This window comes from Talpa europaea, assembly GCF_964194135.1.
Source record: "Talpa europaea genome assembly, chromosome: 3".
NCBI classification, from domain to species: Eukaryota; Metazoa; Chordata; class Mammalia; order Eulipotyphla; family Talpidae; genus Talpa; species Talpa europaea.
Window position 1 is genome coordinate 18,210,149 of NC_140069.1, and position 23,012 is coordinate 18,233,160.

Below are 23,012 nucleotides of genomic sequence, written 5' to 3' on the forward strand. Positions count from 1 at the left end.
AGCTATGTTGTTGCAAATGGCAGGGGAGGGCTTCTCCTTTTTGGGACTAAGTAATATTGCAGGGAATGTATATGCCACATTTCCTTTGCCCATTCATCTTTTGATGTATATTTGGGTTCTTTCTTGGTAATTGTGAATAATTCTGCTGTGAAGGTGAGAGTGCAGCTATCTCTTTGAGATCATGATCTTAATTTGTGTGACTGTATATCAGATTGTCTCCTCACGGGCAGCAGCATTGAGAGTGGCACAGGATGAAGGAAAGACAACTCAAAGTCCAGAGAGAGAGGTCTAGAAGAGCTAACACCTACAAAGTTACATTTAGAACCAAGTTCTGAGAAGATGGGCAGGTATGTGGAGGAATGTGCATGTGTGGGGATGCGCCATCATCTGATGCAAGCAAGGGTGGAGTGACCAGTGGCCATTGCTTGGGGGGCTCCATATTTTCCACTAATCAAAGTGTACTATCTCTAATCCCTATTTTTTTTTAAGATTGATTTATTTATTTGTACAAGCACTGGGTACAGTCAGAAGCACTGGAGGGTGAGAGAATTCACCAGAGCCAGAGTGGGGAACAGAACAGGCAGACTGACAAAATACACTGCTGAGGGGAGCAGCGGGTGGCAGGAGAGGTCTGTGCGCCATGTGGACCCGTCGCCCAGTGGCTGGGTATCGAACCGGCACTGCAGAGGCTATAGGCAGCTTCGCAGCCCAGCACTCAACCGCTGCGCCAACAGGGGAGGCCCTCTAATCCCTATTCTTATCTAACTTTCTACTGATCTTTGTAAGTAAGGTAGTCTTGCTGATTTTCCTAATCTGGCCTTCATGTCTGCCTGCTGTTCTCAGCAGATACTAATTTCACAGTATGATCTTGATACCATGATTTTTGCCTTGGTGAGTGGCCCCTTGCCTGACTCTACATTTTAATTTAACCAGCAGGAACCCTGGGCACCAAGACAGTAGCCCCAATAACAAAGAGGGCCCGGGATTCCACACAGAAGTAGCAATTAAAGATCATATGGTAATCTGTTTTTATTTTTTTTTTTGAGGAAACTCTTTCTGTTTTCCAGAGTGTCAGCAACATTCTGCATACCCAATAAGAGCATCTCAGAGGTCTAACTGCACGTTACTTTTCATCTGTCTTTTTGAGATTGACCACCCTATAGTGTGTGAAGTGGTATGTCATCGTGTAATCTGCATGTCTCTGGTGATCAGTGATGCTGAGTGAATTTTCATGTATCTGGTGCCCATTTATGTATATTTTCAGGTGTTGTTTATTCAAATCCTTTGTCCTGAAATCAGACCATTTGTTTTTGTGCCATTGAGTTGCAGGAGATTCTTAAACATTTTGGATATTAACTTTATTATGTATATATTTCATTCCATTCTGCAGATTATATTTATAGTCTGCTGGTTGTTTCCTTTTATTTGTAGATATGTTTTAATTTGATATAGTTCCACTCATCTATTTTTTATTTTGTTGTCAAATCCAAGAAATAATCGCTAAGTCCAGTGTCAACAAGCTTTCTCCCTGTGTTTTCTAGTCTCACATTTAACTTTTTATTCCATTTGAGTCAAGTTTTATTTATATTGTAAGATAGGGGCTCAGTTTCATTAATTTGCATGTGGGAATTTAGTTTTGTCATCACCATTTGTTGATGAGACTATCCTTTCCTATTGTATGTGTTTGGAACACTTAAGAAAAATCAGGTAACTGCAATGGATTCTTACATTTCTTGCACTAATAGAACTACTTTTGTTAGATATGTGGATGTACTTATTTTGTGCAAAATATAGTAATATTTTTCTTCTCCACTATCCTGTAAGGCCACCACTCTAGAACCTTACGTTTGTGAAAACACACTGACTGCAGCCATCATGACAATGTGAAGGAAAGTGCAATTCTGAATATAATACCACATAACCAAAATGGAGAACAAAAATTGGCAGACAATAGTGGGTTTATTGGTTCACGCTCTGTTGACAGGCCCTAGTCCCACTCATTTTCTCTTGATAGGAAATAATTTAGTTATAGAGACTCCCAATTATGATTTAAGTAATGCTGTCCCACTTTCTCTTAGCATTATCTTTCAGTTCGTCTACCATGATGTTGTGGTTTGCTAGCTTGTCACTTCTTTAAGAAATTTCACTCTGGTTTATATCCCTGTCAAGTTGCCCATCTCCCTTTGAGCTTCAAAAAACATAAACAGTAAATTTCAAAAGTATGTCAACTGAGACCTTTTATAGATGAATCCTACTTCCTGGAAGTCAACCAGCTGAACATATGGACAGCTGGAGACAACAGATTGTGAAAATAAGTCCAGCTGGAGAATATCTTGTGTACCCAATTAGATCCAGTTACTCTGCATCTGTGGATTTAAAATGATCGCCCTCCACAGTGGAATAGATATGCCCTTCATTGCTTAGAAAACCCACAACTTGCTTGACTGGAGTTGGCTCTTGAGATCCTCAAAGTTCAAACCTTCAGGTGTTGGGAAAAACTTTATCAACTTCAGTACCTAGTTTTGGGCCAAAGTGAGGCCATTTGCTGGCCCATAGCTCTTCCCACTAAAGTTCTTGCTTCATGCATTCCTGGATTGCTGATAGATTCTCTCCCTGCTGGGCTGTAGTTAGCTTTGTCCTTATCAAGTGATATTGACAACTTCCAGAAGTTGGGTGTTGATCTCCTTATATCCTCTGGAAGCATGATCTTAAAAACTATCAGCTTTTTTTTTTTTTTTTGGTTCTGAAAAGACCTCAAATAGCCAGCCACTTTCATATATACTCCTGGAGGAACCACTATGTTTTTAACACTATTGTCATCTGTGTCAACCTACTGGTCAACAGCCACAGGTGCAGCTGTTACATCATCTACTTTTTTAAAAAAAATATTTATTGATGCATACAAGAACTAGTGTGTAAGTCAGAGGAATGGTGAAAGGATTCACCAGAGATAGCATGGGGAGCAGAACAGGCAGATCTCCTGAAATATACTGCTGAGGGGAGCAGTGGCTAGGTAGGAGAGGTTTGCTGCACCATGTGGGTTGCTCCCTGGCTGGCTGGGGATCAAACTCATGTTGCAGTGGCTGGAGATAGCTTGATAGCACTGTCTTTAACCTCTGTGCCAACAGGGAGGCCTTTATGTCATATACTTTGCATGCGATGTTGATTAGCACTTTCTCTACATTTCTTATTATTCCCACCATAACAACAAGTACAATCTCAACATTCCCAATCATCAACACTTCATCAGCTAGCTTATCAGAAAGCAGCTGAGATTTGGTACAAGGTACAGTATGCTGGGCTCAGTCTCTTGATTTCTTTTCAGCCTGAGAAGGTGTAAGCTATCCGAAGTCCCCATGGTACAGTGTGTTACCTCAGGTTCTCACTTAGGGAGAACTGCTATAGTTTTCAAATACGCTGTTTAAAAACTAAGGAATTGGAAACAATTCTCTCATGAAAGAGGACCTTGTGGGTTTTGGTCTGGTGGGTTCCTCAAAATCATGGGTTGTATCTGCAGAGCTATATTACTTTTCACTGGTACCAGGAATTATCCCCCTTGAATGATGAAGACAATTAGAGCCCAGAAACCTATTCCTAGAATGGCTTCTTAAATATGACACAAAAAGCATGAACAATTAGAGAAAAAAAATTAAAAAATGAACTTCATAAAAATTAAAAACTTTTGCATAAAATGACAATATCAAGAGTGTGGAAAGGCAGCACATAGAATAGAAAATAATAAGGGCCTTGCATCCAAAATACAAAGGAATTTTACACATTGAAAATAAAAGGAAAAGTAGCAATTCAAAAATAGACATTTCTCTAAGGAAGTTATACAAATGTCCAACAAACATAAAAAGATGCTTAAGTAATCAGTCTTTAGGGCAGTGCAGCCATATCTACAATGATACCACTTCATTAGCACTAGAGGAATTGTAATAAATAAAAAGAAAGTTTTGGCAAGTATGTAGGGGAGTTATAACCCTCATACATTACTAATGGAAATAAAATGTTGTGAAGTCACTGTTTAAAGCAGCTTGGTGATTCCTCGGAAAATTACTATAAGACCCATCAATTTAAATCCTGACTATGTACCCAAGGGAGTTGAAAATAGGGGTTAAAAAATGTACATAAATGTCTGTCATAGCACTATGCACAACACCTAAAAGTGGAAATAATCCAAATGTCCATCAACTGCTAAATGGATGAATAAAATGTGTTCCATCGATGCAATAGGATACTATTCAGTTATTACAATGATTACTTGTAACTTCTGCAAAATGGGCAAACATTTAAGTGTTATACTGAGTGAAAAGGTCCGGAATAGACAAATTCATAGAGATAGAAAGCAGATTAGTGTTAGAGGTTTGTAGAAGGGGGAATTGGGAGTAACTATTCAATGGGGACAGAATATCTTTGTTGATGAGAATGTGATAATGCTTTTTCACAACCGTGAATATATTAAATGACACTGAGTTGTATACTTTAAAATAGTAAAATCATTGAATTTGTATACATGTATTTCAACACAATGATTTTTTAAAATTTGTATAGGATAAGAAGAGGTATTAATTCTGAATTGAGTTTCATCTGAATTTTAATCCTAGGTACAACATTTACTAACCATGGGTGTGTGCATAAGCTGCCAATCTTTTAAAATCATAAATTAATTAACTATATCCTGGAGGGCCATTCAATCACTAAATATTTATTGAGTTTAGTCTTTGTCTAGGATCTAGAGTAAAATCGGGAATGAAACTGGCATTGACACTTTGTGTTATGGAGTCTGAAGTCCAGCAGAGAAAATAGCAATGAGTCAGGTTTCTATGAAAATAAAAATATAATAACAATTTAGTTAATAGTTGTCATTTTTTTAAGATTTATTTATTTATACAAGCACTGGGGCACAGGCCAGGGGCGCGGGAGGGTGAGAGAACTCACCAGAGACAGAGCAGGGAGCAGAACAGGCAGAAGGACCGAAGTACACTGCTGAGGGAGCAGTGGGTGAGACAGGAGAGGTCTGCCGCCCCATGTGGGAATCTCCCTGGCCGGCCAGAAATCGAACCCGCGCTGCAGAGGCTGCGGACAGCTTCATAGTGCTTCGCTCAACCTGCTGCGCCACCAGGGAGTCCCCAATAGTTGTCATTTTTGAATTGGATGTATTTAAAATGTTCAGTGAAATAATCAATGCAAGATTATTGTTATTATTAAGCTCTTAAATTCCACACTTAAACCTATTCTGCTCTACAGAGTACCTGTCTAATTGCAACTATCTTGAAAATATGGACAGTAAGTTCAGGGGGTTTACACCTTGGCTTTTATGACTAACTCAGTGGAAACCATCAGTCCCTCTGAAAATTTAAATAAACATTTATTCATGTATGAAAAGCACATACATGTATGTTATCTCTATAACATGCACACAAAATGATATTACTGAACATATTCAGAACTGCTTTTTTGTCACATCAGAAAATTAGCTAGCTTGTTCTAGTGCATATTTTTAATCAGCTCACTTTCCCTGTGTTTATTTTCTGTATTCAGTGTAAGGGAATCTAGTAAAGCCAATAAACTCCTGTGTGAACTTTATAACAATCTGAAATCTGTATGTTCTTTTCAAGCATAATATCAAATCACATGTCTTGGTGTATGCTATGAAACCACAACTCCATACATAATATTTGGATTAAGTCTCTTGGTGGTATCTGACTACTTCAGATTCTAGCCATGTAGAGTCCCTTGGTGATAAGTCTTTTATGTTGGAACCACAAAGAGAAACAAATTCAAACATCTTATATTTAAACACACTGCTACATAATAGACACTACATAAGAGCAATAAACATTTGAACTCTAAAAATAGAGTGATGTATTTTTGGCAAATGGCAGAGCTTTTTGAGCCCAAACATACTTACTATTGTTCCTTATTAAGTATATTACAATATATTCGTACTCCTGCAAAACAAGAGCTCCTGAATCATTCCAATCATCTCCCTATAAATCCTAACAATGGAATAATCACCAATCCCCTTCTTTGTTTGTGCTAGGCTGACATACTTATGTACTTGAGTAGTTATTTTTTAAGTGATCTAGCTCTGTAGATTCTGGCTTTCCAAGACACTATAGTAATATTCCTTAATGTGTTCACTTGAGTAATGTGTTTCCTTTGCGCATACATTTATGTAGCCTTTAGTGCTTTCAGCTGTTCTCTTACAAAAATGCTAATAAAGCCAAGAAGTCAAGATTTTATAATTATCACTATCAGTATAACCAGTATGACAAACTAGTACTATCTGCTGTTATGTTTTAAAAATTCAAAAAAAAAATCACAATTTATGATCTGTATTAAGCTAGGTTATCTGAGACCTAAAGAAAACAATGTTGATATATTATGAGCATATCCTGTTCAACTGTTTTTTCTTAATAGTTGCCAATACGTTCTCTAATCTGCACTTCTTCTAAATTCTTCTAATAATGTAAAAACCACAATGGGGGGAAATAATTCTCTCTTACTCCAAATATAAGTTCTTTTTTTAATGGATGGGAATTTTAATCAAATTTTTAAACATATCTATAGTTTTTGATTCACTGTTAGTTTATAATACTATCTAAGTTTTGGGAGTACAGTGATTCCTTTCTGTACACATACACAGTTCTGTTAGGAGAAATCTGTGCTTCTCTTGAGCTTAGCTGATTGATGGTATTTCTAAAAAACTTTACATATGTTGACCATTTCTCTCTTGATATCTGTATCAGCTATTCATTCCTAGAAAGAATAGCTGTATCAGCTGATACAGCTATTCTTACTGCTCAGAATAATAAGGTCCAGAAAAATTAAGTGACTTTCCAAAATTGCATGGTTAGTAAATATCAAAGATTTGAAGAAAACTATTTCCTAAGTCCAGTCTTGCTCTCCTTCAAGACAGGCTAGTTGCTTATTCAGCTTGGTCTTCTATAACACATTACCATTGACTGGATGACTTAAACAATAAGCTTATTTCTTCTAATGCTGGAGTCTGACAAATCCAAAATCAAGGTGCCAGTGGATTGTATTCTTGGTGAGAGAGCTTTCTTCCTGGTTTTAGGCTGCCATCCTCCACTAATAAAGACTCTAGTCCTACCAGGTGGCCTCCACCCTCATGAACTAATTTCTTTGCAAAGGTCCCATCTCCAAACATAGTCATGTTGGAGAACAGGATCTCAAAACACAGACTCTGAGGGGACACACACATGCATGCCATAACTAGCCAAAGGTCTCCCTTGAACATTTGAAATTAGAGCTCATATTGGTAAGGTTTGAGTCTAGGGTTTGCTAGGAGGTTATGTTTCCCACATGGCAGAGAAATACAGTCTGAGAAGGTGAAGCCAATGTGGAAAACAAATGTGTTGAGAGTACGGTAGTATGGATATTTGTTCTGGCTGCTCCTAGACGCCTGCACACTTGCATTTTCTGTGAGTAGGATAGTCAATGTTTCCTTTCTCCCTAGGAAATCGAAATAGGATTTCTAGGGGCCTCCCTTGTGGCCTAAGGGTTAAGTCTCAGTGCTATCAAGCTATTACTAGCCACAGCAGCATGAGTTCAATCCCCAGCCAGGGAACTAGCCCACATGGCAAAGCAGACCTCTCCTGTCTCGCCTGCTGCTCCCCTCAGCAGTGTTATTTTAGTAGAACTGCCTGTTCTGCTCCCTACTCTCTCTGGGTGAATCCTCTCAACACCCCCCACCCCCTAACCCGGCACCTCTGGCCTACATTCCAGCTCTTGTATGCATAAATAAATAAAAATTAAAATCTTTAAAAAATAGGATTTCTAATATCCTCATCAAAACAATGTTTTAATAGTTAACAGACAAGATTGTTAGCCCACTGAAAATTATGTAAAGGTAGAGCAACAACAGATGTTACAAGGCCTTGTATACGCCATTGGATAGACTTTAGTTTATGTTCATTGTGAACCTGGGAGTCATTTCAGGGTTTTGACTAGAGGAGTGGCTTGTTCTAATTTGTGTTTTCAAATACTCACTTTGAGTGCTAAGCTGTATCTAAGAATCAAAAGAAGGGAGAATGGTTCGAAAGTCTTTGTCATAGTCAGATGAGAGGAGTTGCACATAAACTGGAGTAGGTGTAGTGGAGACAATAAAATGTAAAAGTGGAAATAATGAAATTCCTTAATGACTGGTAAGTGGATAGAAGAGAAATAACCATCTAAGATAACCCCCATGGATTTTAATTTGCAAAACCAAAATGTATGGGGTTGCCAATAAGTGAAATAGAAAAGATTGTATGAACAGCTTCTAGGGGGATGATCAAGATTTTAAGAAAAAATAAGAAGTGGACAGTAATATCAAATGTTACACAGTTATATAAAATGTTGAAAAATAATACATAGATTTGTTTATTAATGTTGAGTTTGTGGGAGCTGCTGCATTGCAGTGCTAGGTAAGATTTCATAGTGTAAAATCAGAAATACTGAATGATAATAGCAATGAAAGTTGTGTTTTTTTAAAAGTTACTTCTTTAAAAAATGGAGATAAAATTTCAGATAGAGGAGGACAGAGGATTGAGGATGAAATTTAAGCATAATTTTATAGAAATAAAAAAAATAATTTCTTACATATTTTGAAATACATTTCATTACATCATATTTACGTTCACTGCATGTGTGCATATGGCTATAATTTAACTCTGAGAAATATAAAATATCTCCCTGCTTTCAGAATATTTATACCAGGATGGGTTAAATCAGGAACAATTTTCAGGGAACATGACTTTTTCACCTTAACAAATTGTAAAGGAAATATACTTTCCTGGGTAACATCCAATATGATTAAGATAATGAAATATAATATCTGTGAGAACATCTACTTTTCTCTACTGATCACTTATGCTTCCTGAAATTTTGGCATTCCTCAGAAGGATTTGGAATCATCTAGTGACAGAATATATTTTTTTAAATTTATAACAGTTCATTAACTTAGACACTGCTTTGTCTTAGTTATATATTACCTCACTTACACTTACATGATCTTTTTCCCTAAATAATGTTAGAATAATTCATATTAACTCTTCCCTAAAGCTCCTTATGATGAATGTGACAATTGAAAGCTCAGTGTTGTTATTTTAAGAAGTTCTATAACAGCTGTTATAGTGTCCCTTGTATGATAGAGATTGATGGCTGAAAGCAATAACTGTTGTGTCCCAGTAAAAACAAAACAAAACAAAACAAAACAAAAAAACCCTCAGTTTTTCAAATGTGCACATGACCACTCAAAGTAAATTTTTTATTTCCCAAAATTCATTGTTCCAAGTGATTGGCGCCTGACTAATTTGGGGCCAATGGCATAAGTAGAAATCGTTTGTGACAGTTTCTTGGGGCTCTACTTAAATGACATTCACCTCATTTTTTTTCTCTCAGTCCAACTGCCTAAATTAGGGTACTATTTCTGTAGCTTCAGCCATCATCACATGCACTGAAAATGAAGCCCATAACACAGCCTGGGATAGGCTGTGTTCCTCAGGACTTTGGGGAAAGGACCTAACATGAACTTTTTACCACTAAGTATTTGCATCAGATGTAAACTTTTAGTTTATTTAAGCAATTATTTATGGTCTTTATAATTTATGAATGAATATCAAATGGTACATTGTAATTCTTATTGTGAAGTTTTACAACGAGGTGCAGAATACTTTAATAAGCATTTTAAGTAAAATTGATTGCAACCTGATTTCTACTATTTTTTAGTCTTATTTTAACACTTTTTAAATAAGGTTTTTAAGTAGTATATGCCCCGAGAAAAACACACACCTGTGTAAGCTGCACTCAGATAAAGACATAGAACATAAACAGCCTTTCAAAATATCTCTTGAGACCCTTGACTTTATGGGGAATGAAAAAAAAAAAAAGTAGTTTGTAGGATTCAAAAACTAGCTAGATATTTTTCTTTTTTTTAAAAAAAAGATTTATTTATTTATGCATAAAAGAACTGGGGTACAGGCCGGAGGTGCCGGGGATCAGAGGATTCACCCAAAGACAGAGTGGGGAATGGAATGGGAGGATTTACTGAAATACACTGCTGAGGGGAGCAGCGGGTGAGGCAGGAGAGGTCTGCTGCAACATGTGGAGCGCTCCCTGGCTAGGGATAAAAATCATGTCAAAGTGGCTGGTGATAGCTTGATAGCATTGAAATTTTAACCCCTGCACCACCAGGGAGGCTCTCTGCTATAATATTATACTTCTTCAAAAATAAAGTCTTAACTTAAAAATTAAAGAAACTATAAAAATGAATATAAGTACTGTACTGACTCCCAACACTGTTAATTGGTTTTGTTTTGTTTTGAAATTAATATATTTGGAAGCATTCTATATATGATCTTCATTTTTCCAGGGGTAAGGTCTTAAAATTTAAATATAAAAATATCTGTTGGAATTTTTTTTTTTGCCTCTTTTTCTGTTGGTTGGTAACACAATCCTATGCCAATATACATTATCTTAATTCTTTTTGTTCCATTAAGTTTAGATATCTAATAGTTATCTAACCTCTTAATGTTAATATTGAGTTTTCTAGCTTACATAGAAAATGTATGGGCATTTTTATTCTAAAATTATTGAATATATAGAACAATTTGAGGAGAATTAACATTTATTTTTAATCTAATCTTCCTTCTAATCAATCAACATTTACTAGTTCCTCTTAATTTCTGAATTACTTAATGAATTAATTATCTACAATAAACATTTCTATTTCCTTATTTCTTAAACTTTTCTCATCACATTGAAATTTGCACTTTACCTCAGGAATTGACGAAACTTTTCTAGTAAAGTTCACTGATGTTTATGTCTTTATGTACAGAGATGGTTATTTTTTCCTCATTTTATTTAGCTAAAGGTATTTAATACTCTTTTTAAACTACTTCCATCATGAAAATTTTCTTAGTTTGGCTTCTAATCATAATTCTTCCTGAATTTCTTCTTACTGCTTGGATATTCTTTCTCAGTTTTATTCTCTGGTTCTTTGCTACACCTGAAGTGTCACAATAATACAAAATTGTATGTTAAACTCAGTTCTCTTCTTACTCTACATATATTGCTAGGTCATTCAGCATATTCAGTTTGTTTGAATTGTAAAGCAGATGCAGACTGTTTCCAGTTTTTAAAAAATCTGGTTCAAATCTCTTTTTAGGCATCAGACCATATATCAGACTGTCTTCCTAAATAGATGTCCCAAAGATATCAAGATCAATATATCAAAAAGGAAACTTACAACCTAATTCTCTCAACCTAAGCCTTCTCATGTGTTTTTTATTTCACTTAATGGCATCTCAGTCATCCCATTTATAGACATATTAATCATGATTTACAGAAATATTAATTTATTACATAAGTAATTTATTTACAGAAATATTAATTAATTAATTAAGCTGATAATTTATTTGCAAAAATATTAATCATTTCTCTGAGAAACTCATCTTTACCCTCAGAGTAAATATAAGTAACCCCTTTTCTTGCCTGTTATGTGAAGTCTCCTGCTCTATTACCTTGACACACTAGGTCATGAAGTACAGGATAATTATCTCCAGTCCACTCCATTATTGTTTAGAATTTACACCATGTAAATTCTTTAAACATATATTATTAAATTGATTGGATTTTCCTTGGCTATATGTTCCTGATGCTTTTTGATTATTTGTCCAATCTGAGAAGACTCAGAGTGGTACAGTGTGATTTCCTTGGTACCCAGAATTAACAAAATACATCTGAGAAAGTTGTCCAGGGGCCAGCATAAAGTAAATATATAGCAAATGAAGAGACTGTAGTGTCCTTCACAAGCACGCAAGGAGAATTTGGGGAAGATTGATGCTGAACATTGTTCAGAATGAAGAAATATTTTCAATTTGAAATATGTGTTGAAATTTTGAAGGCTCACATGTGACCCTGAATAGGCTACATTAAAAAACATTATCTGGACATATTATCGTTATTCTCCAAAAATCTTTTTTAAAAAAATCTGAAAAGCAGAAAAAAATCTGAAAACCAGAAAAATAGGCTAATTACTTATAAAGTAATGACAAGTAGGTTTATAGCCTACTTCCTGTGAGCAAGCACACACCATAGAAGACAACAGGATGATACCTTCAGAGAGCTCATAGGTGGTAACTATCATTATAGACAAATTTTATACAGAGATAATCTGCCAGTAACCAAGAGAGAGGGGGCAATAATGACCTTGCCAATTAAACAAAACAAACAAAAAATACTGTCCACAAAAAGAATGACAAACTGAAACAAGATTCATGTGAATAAAGACCTAGCGGAATGAATTGATAAAGCAAGTAACAATATTTTGCAAGTAATACATTTCATCAAGAAAGTTAGAGCAAAGAAATTTAAATATTGGGAAATCTAAATATGCACATAGAGATAATTTAAAATCATATTAATCCTTAAGCTTTAACATTAAGCCAAACCAAAATAAATACAGAAAAGGGGAGGCTAGGAGTTTGGAATCAAAATATTTCGATGTTGTTCCTGATTCTGAAGGGGGAGAGCTATATAATTAACTATGAACTGTTAAAATGCATTTTATAAATATACTGCAAAAGAATGGTAATAGTATGTAAAAAAGCAATAGGAAAGTTTCTTTTTCTAAATAATGCTTCATCCAACAAAAGGCAAGACATGAAAAAGAAATAAAATTTATAATGTATCGATAACACAAAAGATGATAGAAATTATAAAAATGATATCACTACTTACAATAAATATGTATTTTGAAAACAACTTATTTAGAAGAAAAGAATAAAGACATTTTCAGGCTATACATGGCTATACTGTTTATCTGAAGATTTTACAACTCCTAAGTGGTAGTAAATATTATTAATGGTATACACATGTGAAACATATTACAGCATAGGTGAAATAAATATATATGTACATCAAGGAAACTGTTTCCTCTGGAGAAGGAAGTGGTCTAAAAATATGAATAAGGAAGAGAACAAAGGAAATTAAATCTGAAGGTGCCCAAATCAGATGAACCCCAAAATTCTCAGAATTGATCCCTCCAAGCATGTTGAACATTTTGAGCTAAGCACAGCAAAATTCCCAGAGGTTGAAAAGAAACTTTTGCTCTTGTCTAAGTTCCTCATCCTTCCCTAGTTGCAGAAGAGATCATCATATCCTCAGCTTCTGCCCTTTCTTTCCCTACTAGAATAAATCACTGCTACTGCCCCCCCACCCCCACCGCGTTATCATCTGGAAGAAAATGTTTTGGATGGTCTCATCCACTTATTGGCTTATTCGTTAACATGTCCTCTAAGAATCACATCTTTCAGAATAAGGATGAGGTCACCCCTTCTTGTCTGTCATGTACACGCCATCCTTCCTGCCATCCCCCAAACTTTTCAAGTTCTAAAATGCAGGGTAAATATTTCTGATCTGCTCCATTATTCTTTAGAATTTACAGGCATGTAAATTCTCCATATGTACATTATTAAGTTTTGAACTTTTCTCCTACTGATCTGTCTGATGTTAATTTGTTCATTCATCCAATCTTAGAATGAACCCAGATGGGGTGGGGAAATTTCTTCCTGTGCCCCAACAATTAATTTTCTAGTGGTTTATTAAAATAACAGTAGAGGGGAAAAGTTTTATGATAAAAAGAACCCCAAAGCATACACATTCCCTTTTATATACAGAAGAGTATAGAACTTTACAATATGGCAAATAAAACAAATATATAAAAATAAACCCTTTATAAAAAGAAATATTTTATCTGCTTAAAATGTTCAAAAGATTAGACTTTGCATACATAAGAGTTCAACTCCTTATTAGGTTATAATCACCTTTATGTGTGAACTTTGCTTATTTCTCCAGCTAATATTGGCCATCTTCTTTCTTTTAAATGTATACATTGTGGAACTTCTAGCAAGTTCCCAAGTATCTAATTTGCAGATTCTCCTGTCTAAATTCTAAATGATACTGGACTTTGTTTTGCTTGTTTTTTTAACCACTTCTGCTGACTAATCTTTAAACATTCTTCAGGTTTCAGTTTAAATATCTTGTCCTTCCTTGACCACTCAGGCCTTATTCAGGTTACCAGAACCACCCATATGCTATTGTTTTATGTCTTCTTGTGCTTCTAACTCATTACTTCTACCAGTCCTAAATATCTGCTAGGGAAGGACTCATGTTTTCTACTTACTCAAGTGCCCATAGTGTGAACAGCATATAATAGATGTTCAAAATTTTTATTATTAAATGAAACTATGTAGGTAAATCACATATTAAAATGAAGTCCTTGCTAAAGATTCATTAACAATATTCACAAATTTATAAAATTCGGGTGAATGAAATCATATAAGTCTGAAAGTACTACTGAAGATTTGTTTAAATTCTGAATTCAATAATTTGGTATAGAAGATTATGTTTGAAAAATAGTCCTGAAAGTGGAAATCATTTTAAAAATATTTTACATTTGAATTAATATCTATATATGAGATTTTTTTTCTATTTTTCCAGTGTGCATATGAGAAAATTAAGAATGCTGAGTGATGGGTAAAACTTTTTGTTTTCTTGAAGAGAAAAACTTGTTCTTTCTTTAATAAATTTGTTTTGTTCTTTTCTCATATCTGTCATAATGAGCTTATATACAATGATAGAGGTAAGATGACTTAGCTACAAGAATAGTAGTAGCTAGAGCACAGTTCTGCATAATATTCACATATAATTACTTATATTGAACACTCTGAAAGGCTAAAAATCTTGTACAAGACAGTCTAATAATGAACTCATGTTATTTAGCATATAGATAAATAAATATGAATTTATTTGACCAACAGTAATTGACCACTGCAACTGTTTCATATGACTTAATGTACTTTCTCAAACATTTTTATTCTCTAGACTTCTTAAAGTTCTGGAGTAGGAATGATATAATTTTATTTTTTTTTAAAGCACAACAACATTAAACTCCTTGAAACACTGGCATCTTCTTGGAGTTTAAGGCAAAAGTCTGAAGTCCAGGGATAGTGTTTAGGTCAAGTCAACGAAGAGAAGTAGCCACATATGAATTTCATGAGATGGTGAGCGGCAGGCACTGTTAGACATTAGATGTATTAATGCAGTTAACCCAAAACTGTGTTGTCAAAATTCTGAGAGTTCAGTCAAGAGACTCATCTATATCCTTTGTGTTCCCTGAAGTGGTGTGAGGTTGAAAGTTTCAAAAATAGTGAGAACATTTTTATCTTATTTCCATATCAAATTTTTCACAGCAGCTGTTTCAAACGTATTACTATCTTAAAATTGCCTGACACACTCTGACTTGGAATATGACCTCAAATTTTTTTACTGTTAAATGTAGGTTCATCTCAGTTGAACTCATTCCATTTTGTTCTCCCCTCTCGTTACAAATTTCTTCAGTCTCATGATTCATTCCTGACAACTCTATTTCTTTCACACCTCGTATCTGAATGTTCAACAACTCTTCTGAGCTTTAAAGTGTAACTATATCCAGAATTTCACTACTTCTGACCATCTCCATGGCTACCATCTGGGTCCAAGCCACAGCCTCTCACCTACAGTATTCTAATAGCCTCCTTAGTGGCCAGCCTGCCACCTCCCTTGCCTCTTACTATCTCTTCTCAACATAGTGGATAAAGGAATCCTTTTCATGTAACTAATCTATATATTTGAGAGTCTCAAAAAGTTTTACTCAGGACGAAAGCCAACAATCTTAAAATGGCCAAGCACACACTCCATCAATTAGACCCTCATTTCCACTCTCAGCTCATTCAACACTTTAACTTGATCCCACCTGAGAATCTTTGTACTGGTTATATCCTTTGCCTGAGATTTTTCCATAGTTTACCTTTGTCGTCATTGATGTCTGTTCAAATTTCTTGTTAGTGAACCATTTTCTTATTTAAAATTGGACCACCCTTTCCTGTCTCTTCCATGCAATTGTCACTTCTTCCTTCTTTCACCCTCTCTGGCCAGCTTTCCCTTCCCTCTCTTTCAACAGCTCCCCTCCCCCTCTCCCTACACCCCTCCTTCTATCCCTTCTTTGGTCCTTCCTTCCTCCTGTATTTGATGGAATTATTACTTTGAAGATTGAATGATTTCTTTGACTAACTAGAATGTCAGCCCCCAAGGTAAGGAATTTTGGCTTTTATGATCATTATTATTCTCCAGAAATATAGATATTTCTATAGGCAGGCATTCAATACATTTTGATTAATTATTTCCTTCTTTCAGTATTGGATGGTGGAATATAACTTTTCAAGGCTAATATTTTGCTGTGCTATAGATCCTTTATAATCTGACAAGTATTACCACTTATTTCGTAAACAAATTTGTATTTCTCCCACTTCAGAAAAGGTCTACAGTTCTGCATATGCTTATTACATTGTTATATTTTAGGCACAGTGATTTATATTCAGCACTTTTATCAGGGTTCATCCCACTGACATTCAATTTTTCACAATCTTGTTTCTGTTTCTTACCTCTCCTGAAATCACTTAATAACTGCTGTTATTGGTGTGTTTTTTTCATCAATTAATTGCTTTGTTTTCAGTCCCCATTTTTTTTTTTGATCTTTGGATAATATTTTGAACTTAGGATCATTCTTTCCTTTGGGAAATGAAGTAGATGGAAACTAGTTGAGTTATATATGGTCATATTAATCACTCCTACTTTCAGTTCTTTGATTTCAAAGCAGGAAAGTTACTCAGGGCACCTTTCTTAAAAATGATATATTCCTTTAAGCTTTAAGGGAAAATAAATTGAGCCAACAACCTTAGTTTAGAGCAGATATCAATGATGTTCTTTTATACAATTGTCAATGAATATTTATTGAAAATATACAATGAACATGGACAGAAGCATTTACCTAGTACATGAAAAAGAAAGCAGACTTTCTCTTGGTAATTTAATATCTCACTTATAATGGTCACTTATTGTAATATCAAGGGCAATGTAGAAGGGATGGAAATTATTTGTAAGTCCATAACATAAATGTACAAATAATAGGTTTACAAAGATCTATCTATAAACATTTTGTTGCAGTAAAACTGCAAGGTTCATGATATGAGGAAAAGTGAGTATCACAAAAGATGTTCATAGGAAATTTACAAGGACTTTTGATTTCTTATCATTTTCTTTTAAAGTCAATCTTTGATAATATTCATATCACCAATCTAAGGATGCTTACACTCAGAACATTTATAAGATTCACAACAAATTATTCAGCTTATGTGTTTTATTCCTTTTAGTCCAGACCTCAGGATTTTTCTTTAGTATATCTACATAGTGTTATAGAAGTTTGCATTTTACACTAATGCATTAGCTCTCGATGGGCAGTTTAGACATCATAGACCCTTTCACAAGATCCATATGATCCCACTGTTTAACAGTATTAAATTATTTGTCATTATTCAATTCCTTTCTCTTACAATGATGCAATAGAGATTTCTGGAGACTATCTGCTGTGATATTGCAGCAGATTGAATGCAGGATTAGATACAAGAAGCTAGAAACTAGCTGTCTTCTATTACATAGCCATTAAAGATATTTGGGGAAATATAAAACAATGCCACACCTAACATTGTTTTTCTTTGCAGTTTATAAAATAGTTACTTTTCCTAAAAACATTTTATTCATTTTAACATGCAGTGGGTTTGCTTTTCAAAATAATTGATAGTTATTTTGAATGTTTCTCCATTTAAAATTTCCAATATGGCATCGATGGATTTAATATACTTAAATAAAAGTTATTTGGAATATCTGATAGTTTTAAGAATCTATCAGAGTCCTGAAATTAAATGTTTGAGAAGCACTGCACTAGAGCAATATGCTAGTCAGACTTCTGCCTTCTCCACATTATCCTGTGGACAAAGATTAGGGTGATTAGAGCTTTAGGTTACTTCCATTAGACACTATTTGAGTGCCACATATCATCACCTATGCCTGATTTCTTAATTGGCTGAATTTAGGAAATGTGATTAGGAGACCAGAATGATCAGCAGTTATTTCCTTCTAGCTGTTGGGTATTAGAAGAATTACCCTTTTCAGGACATCATTTATTTATGAAAGGAAAATGTTGAGATGGGTTAGATCTTTTTGACCATATATTTTTCCATCTTTTATTTTAAATAAAACCCATTTATATAATGATCGTATTAAACCCAAACATAATATTTTCAGTCCTTTATCTTGGGTTCTATGTATACAAAGTATGTTTAAGAGAAAAAAACAAATCTGACCTTAGCAATTTTACCTCTGGATATAAACTCTGAAACACCAAGATGTTTGAATTTAAAAGATAGTTTGTCAAATAAAAATGCAATTTAATGGTAGATTTAAAAAAAAGAATCTAGTGATCTATTTGCACAGGATTTTTGCTTAATAAGGGGAAAAGCATTACATTATTCTTTATCTTTGATCAACACTTGAGATATAAAGAAAATCACTAGTGAATTAAGTAGGCATAAAAATCACCTATATAATACAACTTTGTTAGGCAGTGCAGAAGTGGTTGAAATTTATGGAAAAATAATTGTTGAATATTAAACATATTTTCTTAGGTTTTTCTCAAACTTTGAAAAATATTTATCTGAAGAATTTCAAAGGAAAATTCCAAAACTGTCTGCCTAGATAGAATATTTGTACATCAACTTAGACAAAGGTAATACATAGAAAAATTAGCCTGGAAAATAATTTCTGACTATATTATATGAATAATGTCCTGTATATGATTTGGAATCAGGATAGACTTTTCTGGGACTAATCTCATGCAAATAATTTTAAACTAGGGAAATGTTATATTAACTATTTATTGAATAGAAATTTATAATTTGGCCAATGTTTGTAGTCTCAGAGGTTAAGGTGATTATGTTTTGTTCCAATTTGACTTAAACTGAACACATTCTAAATACTGACTAGTAGAACAGGTAACTGCTGATCCAAAATGTGTAAAAATAGTACTTTGAAACTACTTAGAGAGATCAAAATTGGCAGATAGCTCCTAGATGACTTAGAACTATAGATAAGTACTATTAATTTTTTTTGATAAAATAGAAAAGTTTATAAATAACATCATAAGAGAATGTGAGAAAGTAAATATTTTTCTCAGATGATCTGGAGAGGACAGAAAAGCTTTTATTTAAGATAAAAGTCTTTAGAATAACAAGTAATACAAGTAGAGAAAGAAAAGAAAGATTCAATAAAGACTGGACAGCTTCAATAAAGACATAAAAATTAAAATCCTTTAGTATATCTGGCAAATTAGATAAAATAATAAATTTAAATATGTTCAAATATAAGTAACATTAATAAAAAATAAGTAGAATATGGTGTAGCAGACACTGTTATTGCCTGGCCATATCTGCCTGAGTTATATATTTTAGTGAATTCTGACCTATTTTCAACTGTCTGAGGGCTCTCTCTGGTGGCTGAAGTCTGCTCTGAAAGTAAAACACTGGCTACTAAAGCCTGCTGGGCTTCCACTAAAGACTAAATGGAATTTGTATGTTCATGCTTCAGCTCCTCCCCCTTTCTCTGGGTACCTTTAAGATACATGTTGTATACTGATTCCTTGAGTTTTCCAGCAAACTCAAGTTTTCATTTGCGATAATGGGCTTGATAATGTATTCTTTAGTGGCTGCCCTCTTTTCTTTGTCTCATTCTCTTACTTTCATATTGGTTTTGCTTGGGATTTTACCTAAATTAAACACATTCAACTGATTGTCATAGAATCTGCTACTGGTAGAAGATGAGCTCAGAAACATGAAATGAGTTGATATATAATATTATCTAGGAGCTGTTGAATCTACTCATATGCTATTTGATGACTCAATGTCAGTATCTTGCTTTCTTCTCTTTTAAACTTAACAGTCAAAATAATGCAGTTGTGTACTTTGATATAATGTAGAGGCTCAACATTTTAGGGTTATAGTCTGAGAAATCTGGCCTTCATTTCAACACCTACCATGACTACCATATTCCAGAGAAGTCAGTAAGCAGGTTACTTAAAAGCAAATAATTGGAAATTAGATCATTTTTAAAATGTATGTCCTGTTGCTCTATTTTCTAACTCTGTGACCTTTGGTGATTGCTAACTTTAGGTCTGCTTTTATAGAGAAAAATAAGACAATGACAAAAGTAAAATAAAATATTAAAACCCTTAAGGGTCTCCCTGGTGGCCTATAGTCTCAATGCTATAACCCATATGGCCTGTGTTCAATCCCCAGCCAGGGAGCTAACCCACATAGCTTACAGTGAACCTCTCCTGTCTCCTCCACTGCTCCCCTCAGCAGTGTATTTCAGTAAATCTGCCTGTTCTGCTCTCCACTCTGTCTCTGGTGAATCCTGTCACTGCCCCCACACTCCTGCACCTCTGGCTTATACCCCAGTTCTTCTACAAAAAAATAAATAAAACAAAAACCCATAATAGAATTCCTACTATATACAAGAATACTTACCAGTTTACACTTGCTATTGTTTTAATAATTTATTTTATTTCTAAGTTAGGTGTTAAGGTACCCATCATGAGGAAAATGTAAATTAAGATTTTTGTTTTGAACAGTGGACTTTAGTGGAGGATTATGGGTGATTTCATGATGGGAGATGGTGGGAGGGCTATGGTGACTATACTTGGGGGCTGAAATCCTAAAATTCAAAACACTAGAAAGGATGTAAAATAATGATACCTCAATAACAAGAAAAAATAATAAAAACAATGCAAAAAAACAAGAAAAGATTTTAGTTGTGAAATTAAAGTGTATACACACACACACACATACACCCCTGGAGAATATATATATTTTTAAAATATATATATATATTTAATATGAGATAAAATAACCTAGAAGAGATATATAGATATATGCATATCTCTCTCTATATATAATACTTCAATAACAATAAGAAAAAATAAAAACAATGCAAAACAAATGAGAAAAGATTTTAGTTTTGATATTAAAGTATGTGTGGGTATATATATATTTTAAAAATATAAATATATATATTTTATGTGAGATAAAATAACTTGGAGATATCTATATCTGTATATCTCATAGCCTATTTAGGATATAATAATAATGGTGATAATAACAATAACAACAACAACAACTACTACTACAATAACAATAATAACAGCTCAGTGAGCTTTTCTTCCTATATATAGTTTTAGTGAATATATGCCACATTATGTTAATTGCTATTCAAATATTTTCTCATTTATGACTTAACCTAACAGAAATCTTATGAAGATATTCCATTTTGTGAGGAAATTTGGGTACTTGTCCTTCCTGGTTTACCTCAGACTGAAGGGATTCTTGGGATGTTGGACATTCAGTGCTAAAATTGGGAAAATCCTAGGCAACCAGGATGATTGGTCACCCAAGAATAGAGCATCAGTGAGGATAGCTATCTTGTAAGTGGAATTTATGGGTTTAAACTTTATTTGTCTGATAAGAATATATCACATTTCATTGCCTGTTATTAATACATTCATCCACATTGCCTTTATTCTTCTAAGAAAAGTTTTCATGTAATACTGGCATAAGCCTCAGAGAGGAGATACAGAGACCTTACCTGTTATGTTCTCTGTATGGATGGTACTGCCCCTATTCTAGACATTTCTGAAATCTGCAAGAACATTTTTATTGCTGCAATTACTGTAGGAGCAACGATGGAATTAGAGGGATGGTCTCATACTTTTAACATAAGTTTTGAATTTCAATAGTCATATATTTATCCAAAGAATTCCATTTAAAAATAAGCCATAATTTGAAGAAATTTGAACAAAATGCTATTAAATAAGCAAGAGACAAAAAACATTAAGTAATAGTTGATTAAAAATTATAAGTGGAAGTAAATGTATTTAGAAGTTAATAATGATTAAGGTATATATTTTGAACATTACGTATTAAAATGTTTATTTGTACATGCCTGTTTTCTACAGTTTTTTGATACCATCTCTAGAGGTCTTCACTTTCTCCTGCTTCTTACACATTTTTCCAACTTATTTTCAATTATTCTTTACCAATTAATATATAATTCTTGGATTTATTTCAAATTCCAGAGTTCAAATATATGTTTTAACAGACACTGGGAATTCATTAAAAAATTCCTTTTCTGGATGGCTTGTATGGTATGGGATAACATACAAAATTTTATAGACACTATCCTTACCAACAAGGTTATTTGTGACAACTTATTTCTTGGTTAATCCACTCACCTTGCAATAACATTTCATTTCTACTTCACCTGAAACTACTTTTCCTCTTTCTCTTTCCATACACAAGAAAGTCTGACTCTTTATTAAAATATTAAAATGATGGTTTGAATTCTAATATCAATCAGTTAATTATTTTTTCCCAGTGTGGTGATTTCTGAGTATTTACATATTAAATTTCATATAACTTAATTATAATTCTTCCATTTCATTCTGCACTTTTCTACAGTGGATAATATTGTTGTTTAAAATTATATGTGATTATCTTTTAATATAAGACATAGAGAAAAAGTGCTATATTATCTATTAAATTAATATAAGAGTAGTAGAGTTAATATCATGGTATATTTATTTTTTAAAAAGCGCTGTAGTATCAGTCCATATTGAAAAAATGGTGTACCATTCTTTTTTTAAAATTTTATTTTATATATTTTTTACATCATTCTTCATTTTTGTACAATGTATGCTTTCTCATCTTGGTTATAGTCCCTGAGAAATTCCCCCCACCAATTCACCTGTGTACCATCACCATAGACCTTTGTGCTCGTCCCACCCCTGTTTTGATCCTGCTGCCTTCTCCCTCCTGCAGGATGTCTCTGGTTTATAGTTACCTGTTGATTTTGATTTTTTTACTTTATTAAAATTACTTCCCCCACCCCAATACCTTATTTGGATCCTCTACATTCCTCCTATAAGTGAAACTGTCCAGTTTTTTCTTCTTTCTGACTTGTTTCACTGAGCATGATCCCTTCCAGTTCCATGCATTTTTCTGTGAATGGCATGAGTT

General features: G+C 34.0%; 1 pseudogene across 1 annotated transcript; it reads right to left on the bottom strand.

Moving 5' to 3' along the window:
* Positions 1-2,355: 2,355 nt before the first annotated feature.
* Positions 2,356-7,183, bottom strand: LOC311168358 (replication protein A 32 kDa subunit-like; annotated as a pseudogene). Its single transcript has 2 exons — positions 7,121-7,183; positions 2,356-2,830 (listed from the first exon to the last, which is right to left on the bottom strand). The product of its transcript is annotated as a replication protein A 32 kDa subunit-like (transcript).
* Positions 7,184-23,012: the final 15,829 nt, after the last annotated feature.